At 40.0% G+C, this 7500-nt stretch overlaps 2 pseudogenes; both read right to left on the bottom strand.

The window, feature by feature from the left end:
• The window catches only part of LOC137972809 (zinc finger protein 721-like), a 29804-nt pseudogene that overhangs the window by 8094 nt on the left and 14210 nt on the right, over positions 1-7500 (bottom strand).
• Positions 4967-6809, bottom strand: LOC137973900 (uncharacterized; annotated as a pseudogene).

Raw genomic sequence — 7500 nt, forward strand, 5'->3', positions numbered from 1 at the left:
AAGTTTGTTGTGAAAACGCTCGCTTTTTCTTCGACGAAGAAGGAAGTTCCCATCTTCCGCCCAATCTGACAGCTCACGATCGAGCAAGAAAGTACCTCACAGGTACGCTCCACGTGGACGATGGACTGATGTTTTTCTCTTCGTGCAATATTAGGGCCTTTTATACGAGAGAAAATAAGCCGCGGCTTACTCTGGCCACGGTGTACAAAATACGCAAAAGGAACTATTTATACGAATATATATTGCCAGGTCAATATAAGCCGCGGCTTGAAAAAGACGTGAACGTAGATTTTGTACCATTTATACGAGGTGAACATTCGAGTCTTCTGTAAGCCGCGGCCAGAGAAAGCCGCGGCTTATTTTCTCTCGTATAAATGGGGGTATGGCCCTATTGTGATTGACCATCTTCGTAAGTTCGTGGTTGACAAGCACCTTGATCATTCATTTGGCATGTTAGCTGTGTCCTTTCAACTTTTAGCGTGGTGCACCGGTAGTGCAGAAGACCTCATTTTTTTATTTATCCCAACTAATATCGACCGAGATACATAATTACTGTTCCTTTGTGTTCAAAATGTCTTAAGAGCAGCAAAAAAGTGTTTTTCTTAACCTGAAACCTTATAAAACAAGCTTAAAATTGCTGAGAAAAAAATCGCATAATTTACATTATTTATCGCATAATTGGCCTTTCTAATCGCACAATCTGCTCTGAAAAAATCGCATAATTTGCATTTTTTAATCGCACCCTATCAGAAGGCCTGAAAAGACCCTTGGATGGTCTTCCATTGTTTTCAAGCTTAAATGAATAGGCTTTGCCTGGCAACAATAAAATCTTAATTAGAGCAGGAAAAATGAAGAGAATATAATAAATACGTTATTCTTCCCACAATGTTTTGTTTGGTTCAGAGTGTGCAATGAAAATTTTCAACTTACACAGCAACGAGTTTTTGATTGGTTCAAAGTGCAGAGTGGATTGTTTTTAACCTTTGTACTGCAAACATGCTGCAGTGCCCTTACAGCTGCAACTTATCTTTTAGCTCATTACGGATTAGCTAATTTTAGTTTATATATAATGTACCTTATTGTAGGTCATTGTAGATAATTGTATGTCACTGTAGCTCACCGGTGGTCATTGTAGGTCATTGCAGCTCATTGTAGGTCTTTGTTGATCATTCCTTGTTTTAGTAACTACGATTGCATACAACGAACATTTCGAGAAGATCGACACGAAACAAAGAAAATTATCGAACTGCCGGACATGGTGTATTTTCAAACAAATTATCCTGTCTTCCTGCAAGACATCTAGACACAGCCATTTTCCGAGAAGAAGGACACAGGCCCACAGTGTTTTAACAATACAACACCTTTAAAGAGACTGATCCATCACTTATAATGCAGTAAAAAAACTTGTTTACCTTCTGTAAGAATGTTTTTGCGTGTAACAGCCCTCAAAGCCTCTCCTTTTGACTCGTCTTGACTCGTCTTTGAAATCGAGTATTACTATTCTGACCAGCGGACGTCAGAGTTAGAAAAGGATATCATGTTTGCAACATTGAAATGACTACATGGAATGATGGAAAAGGTGAAGTGGGAAGGATAGAATACAAGTCGCTTCGCAACGGACGAAAGGACTCTGATTTGTCCTTTCGCCCGTTGCCAAGTGACTTGAATGAAACGAATGTATATTTGAAGTGCAGGTTGTAGATGAATGAGAGAACTGAGTGAGCCTCGCACTTTAATAGGTACACAATTCCAGCAATCGTCAATCTATAGACACCTGAAAATTCAGAGGCTCCAACGGGATTCGAACCTATGACTTCTACGATCAATACTACGAAAATCACCGAACCGTGGAACAAGCATCGCGACCACCCCACTTGTCCATTGGCTCGATTTCCTTTGTTCCATTCTGGGGAATATATTACATAACATACATTATTCACTGTAACTGATAAGTGCGGGGCTGAAACAATAGCAAAACAATGGAATATATATTAACTTCCCCAGCTCAAATTCCCATATCATATTCCCCCCATCATAGTTAACCTTCACAGTAAAAACAACACAAGTCAAAATTTCGAATTATTGTTTAATGAACTTGTAGCAAACAATTACAGAACATTCTTTGATTAAAGGGTCATAACATGCCACAATTTAAGTTTACCAGGATATAAAATTAATCAATAAAACAAATTACAACTGGAGAAAGCGCAAATTGCTAATAAATACTGTTAAAGTACAATTTGTTCATATTTCTGACGTTACTTTCAATTCATTTTTAAGACAACTGTACAATTGTTAAATGTTGACTTTCCTTCTTGACTATCGGTTTTAACATTTTTTTGGAGGTGGAGGGGGGAGGGGGAGGGGGGAGGGGGATCCCTTTAAGAATGAACTCTTAGAGCCTTGTAAGACATCGGAAAAGCTTTGCGTTCTCTACCACTTTCTCTTTGCGAAGTATGAAGAGATTTTACGTCCCTATGGCCCGTACTCTGATCCATAATTACCTCCCCCGGCACACCCTTTCCTAATCATGGGTGGACTTATTTATGTGAAAACCCTAAATACTAGCTTTACTGCACAGATCCCGACCAACATTTCTCAGCTTATTTTTTCCAATTGGAGAAAGCGTAAACCATAGTTAATCTTCTACGCTGAATTGCTTTTTTCGGTGACAAATAGATCAGGAGCTACTTTTGTCTACGTCTTTCGGACTCTTATTTATGCATGTATTATACAAGCAAACTACACCCCATTTCTAGATTTGAAATGTTTTTGTGCTGGCCTCGGTTGATGAAAAGGTGGATAACGCTATCCACCGGAGAAATCAATATCCAGCAGATAAACACCAGCAAAATTGATTGACCTTTCCAGTGAATAATGACTTATCCAGTGGATAGCGCTATCGACCCCTTGAACAAATGGGCCCTGGTATACCCTTTTGTATAATTCTTCGATGCTGCACACCACTTCTTAGGGCCTGATTACATGGCGAGTTTCAGCCCGGGCTGAAATTTCGTTGCGATTTCATGATGAATTTCAGCCCTGGCGCAAAACGTAGATTTGCGTGGAAAATTTTACTGAAATGCAAAAACACAATCTATATATGCGCATGCTTCCGTTACTATTTCAATCCGGGCTGAAATTCCATAGTCCGGTTTCAGAAAACGGGTTAGGATTTTTAGGCCGGAATGAAGCTTTCTCCATGTAATCGCCACTTTCATTTCAAGAAGATTTCTTTCAGAACCCGGGCTGTAATCAGGCCCTAAGTCGAGTATGCTCCTCCTAGTCTTCCTTTACAGACCTCTTTCGTAATGGCGGCCGAATAAAATATTCTTTTGTTTTAATGATAATAAGCCTTTCTAGCCTCGCTACGAAGAGCAAATTTCAAAAATATTTTTATTTCAAAATTAGGGCAGTAACTCTAATGAACATAAAGATAAGAGAATGTAAAAGTTGTCTCTATTAACCTCCAGCTGTGTGAACGTCAAGTCTGATCATGAGTTCTTTACCACTAAAATGAGCAAAGAACTTTCCAAACAAATATACTAAGGTGTTAACAGCTATCTTTGGCTCGTTGCCTCGCAAGAGACTTTTTGACCACAAAATTTCATCTTCTTCTTCAGTCATGGGTTTTGCTTGCTTCTGTTGTTTGCCAAGACCTGCGCATGTCAAACATTTCATTTGAGAGTCCCATGAATCTTGAAATAATTTCTGTCGCAAGTCTCGAAATATTCAATTTTCGCATTTCTATTTTTTCTCAAATACCGTTGTATTCCAACGAAGACGTATTCCTCATGTAATGCAGTGGCGCTGAACCTTGAGGAAAAGGTATCGTACATTACCTACATTACCCTACCATAATCAAAACAAAAAAAAAGAAAGCCACCAGGAGGACTGACTGACGTAGAATGCCAGAAATCACCCGCCAAAAACCACAAATAGTCACCCAAATCACATGACCAAGCCAAAGCCTCTCAACCGTGCCGTTAGAACAATGATTTCTGACTAATTCTTTCTCAGATCACTCAAACATCAGAAATTACATTTTCTTGTGTTAACTGGTATTGCTGTCTGTTACGTTGGGACCTGTTGGGAAACTCTTTATCGGTAATTATTCCATACCTCACTTTTTTTTCCTTTCTTTGCTGTTACCACATTTTCTTGGACCTCATTTGCGTCGTAGGCATTTGTCATAGCGCAATGTCCTTCAAACAAGAAATTTGTTTCACCAAACAAATTCGACCCAACATCTGCAACGTTAAACTGCAAACATCTTGGTTTGCAATGTGACTCATTGGACGAATGATATAAAAAATCTGTCGGGGTGAATAGTTCAAGAGTCAGAGCCGCCAAAACTGCTGTGGGTTAAGTATATCTCTTCCTCTGAGTCATTCATCTCTTTCTGACAATCCTATTATTTGACGTATTCCACATGGATTGCTATCGAGATTGGTCTACTTATTTGACAAAAGTAGCTCAAGAGAACTGAAGTAAACCTTTTTGCATTAGGAAACCTCACCAACATATAAGTAAGTATGTTATTTACCAGTCCCTCGAGGGTATGTGTACCGCCCCTCGGGCTACGCCTTCGGGGCGGTCCTGGGTGAATGTATCAAATACCCCCTCATCCCAGGTAAAAATCCCTCACTTGGACACCACAAGTTTGAAATATTAAGGACAGCACCTACTAAGTCAAAGATATTTTTGCGCGGCTTACTGAAGGTGATTTTAACAAGTGTTACTGAAATCCACAAAGAAAACTAGGGGTAACCACCCGTTTTTCGAAGATTGTTAATCAACAATGTTAGAAAAAAGCTTTAAAATAAAAAGCAATGTATGGCATTCTTTTCCAAATTGAACCTTAATTTTTTTAAGATAAAAACTAGCGATAAAATTTTCCGACGTTTCGATCTCGCTGAGATCATCATTTTCAAGTTCGAAAAAAAGTGAATAAAACTTTGCCTATAAGAAGTAAAATCACACGTGAGAATATTAAAAGCGATAAAAATGTGGAAACATGTACTAAGCGTTACAAAAGGTAAGTGATAAAAATTAAAAAAAGGCTAGATAACAATAGGACAAAAGCTTTACAAAAGAATATATGAAATACTCCGAGCTATAAAAATAACTTTGCACGGATGGAGTCAGACTGCGTGTTCAAAGTTGGCTTTAGTTCTTTTATAAAAAGCATCTCATAAATTAAGCAGTCAAATTTGCTCTGGCACTTCCGTAAGATCTTGAAACTACGAGATATGTCCCTTGGGTCCCTCCCATGTTGATCTCTGACGTGTTTCCCGATGGCAGATCCCTTATGTTCTTCAATGCGTTGATACAGGTGTCGGCATGTGTAGCCGACATAATCCGCATCGCACAGATCACACTTGAAATGGTAAACAACACATTGTTGGTTAACAATAGGGGGTTTGCTTTCTTTTGGCTTGATATTAGATCCGATCTTTCGGCTTGTGTACACGGGATGGATATCTTTTCCGATTTTGCGACTTAATTCTCCAAGTTGTCTTCGTACAGAATTCGCTGATCTCTGGTCCTTAAATGGTAATATTATTCTCACAGGTGCTTTCTAATCGTCACAGGTCTGTTTGGATCTTACATCCCCTGAAACTTTTGCAGTAACAAAATCTCTGATTGCTGATTGTAAGAGTGGGACTGGGTAATGAAGGCGAGAGAAAGTCTCCTTGAGACGTTCATATTCTAGATGGAACAGTTGCCAGCTCGAAGAGAGCTTAAAAGCACGATTCAGCATTGTTTTTAGCAGTGACTGTTTATATCGCACATCGACATGACTTTGATAATGTAGTAATAATCCAGTGTCTGTTGGCTTTTTATACACCTTTGTCTCCAGGCGGGACATGTGTTTCACGACTTCCACCCCCAGAAAGGGAAGTGTGCCGTTTGCGGCTAGTTCCATGGTGAAGTTAATTGAAGGATGGCTGTCATTCAGTGTGGATAGAAATGCTTCAGCTGTTTCTACGTTAGGCATTATGCTCAACGTGTCGTCCACATAACGTTTGTAGAAATCCGGCATTTTTCCCTGGCCTTGGAGTCGTTCTTCAATACTACACATGAATGCGTTAGCCATCAGGGGTCCCAGAGGCGAGCCCATGGCGACGCCAACCACTTGTTCATACAAAATTCCCTCAAACTGAAACAATTGGTTCTTCGTGGCAATGTTCAACAGTTCTACTAGATCTGCTTTCGTAATGTGGAGATTATGTTCTGTGTTAAACCAGTCGCCCTTAAATGCTTTTTCGGCCAGAATTTCGATTGTCTCATCAACAGGTACATTAGTAAAAAGCGAAGAGACATCGTATGAGACAAGGATGCTGTGAGCATCAACTTGGAGGTTCTGTAGGTCGTCCACGAAGCCAAAAATATCACTGACGGTATGGTCGTTGATTGACAGAGGTTTGAGCGTTTCGTCCAACCATTTTGCTAGCTTGTAGTTATATGTACCTGTTGCGGATAGTATGGGACGCATCGCGAGTTGTTTCTTGTGAGTCTTTGGTAGGCCATACAGGTGGGCAAGTCTTGAACCTTTTTGAACAACAGAATCAGCAATATCTTTGGGAAGAATTCTTTTTACGGTGGCGGTTAATTCCTTCTCTTTCTCAAGTAGAGGATGAAAATGCTTTGGTGGTCTCCCTCTCATTTTAGGTCTTTCAGCGCTGACAGGTTTAAACTTGGTTTCATCGTTAATTGATGACTCCTTCAGTAAGCGCACATAATCTGACTTGTCCATTACCACCACTCCTGAACCTTTATCAGGCTTAGTGATAATAATGTCGTTCCTCTTCTTTAATTGGCCATTTGCTCTTAGCATTGCTCTTGGTGGTGCTGGAGTCTTGCGTCCGGTGTAGTTTAGAGCTATAGATCGCAATGTCGTAGCCTCTAGTTCTCTGTTGTCTTCACTCAAATCCGGCTCTAATTTCCAGAAGGCCTTTTCAAAGGCTGCTATGATATCGTTAGATGATACTCGCTGTGGAAGAGCAAAGTCAAGACCACGACATAAAGCCAATTTCTGGAAGAAGGAAAGTCCATAGGAGGAAATGTTCTTGATATGTTGGTCGATGTCAGTGTTATCTTTGTAGAGAAGTCTTGAGATCTTCTTTATGTGGCCATCCATTACTTGTCGGTACTGTTCGTTGCGCAGAGTGACAATCGTTTTCAATATGCAGAGAAAACGTAGCGGTGAACACCTCGTTTTGATTCCGTTGTAAACATCTTGAGTTTCGGATTTCAGCAAGGTTAACTGTTTCCTCTTCAAGCTTAGTTCTTCAGCAACGACATTCTCCTCAAACGCATTTGCGGATCGTTTCCATTTGTTCGCTTTAGTCTGCTCTATCTTGGCAAAGGTTGGTGTCAAATTGAAATTCTGGCAGAGTTTAAGAAACTCAATGGCAGTCTCGCAGTTGAATTGTTTTTCATTACACCGCTCAAGTCTTCTGAACAGGTGTAACTGGCTATCTCGCTTTAAAAACC

This window comes from Montipora foliosa, chromosome 10 (assembly GCF_036669935.1).
Source record: "Montipora foliosa isolate CH-2021 chromosome 10, ASM3666993v2, whole genome shotgun sequence".
NCBI lineage: Eukaryota > Metazoa > Cnidaria > Anthozoa > Scleractinia > Acroporidae > Montipora > Montipora foliosa.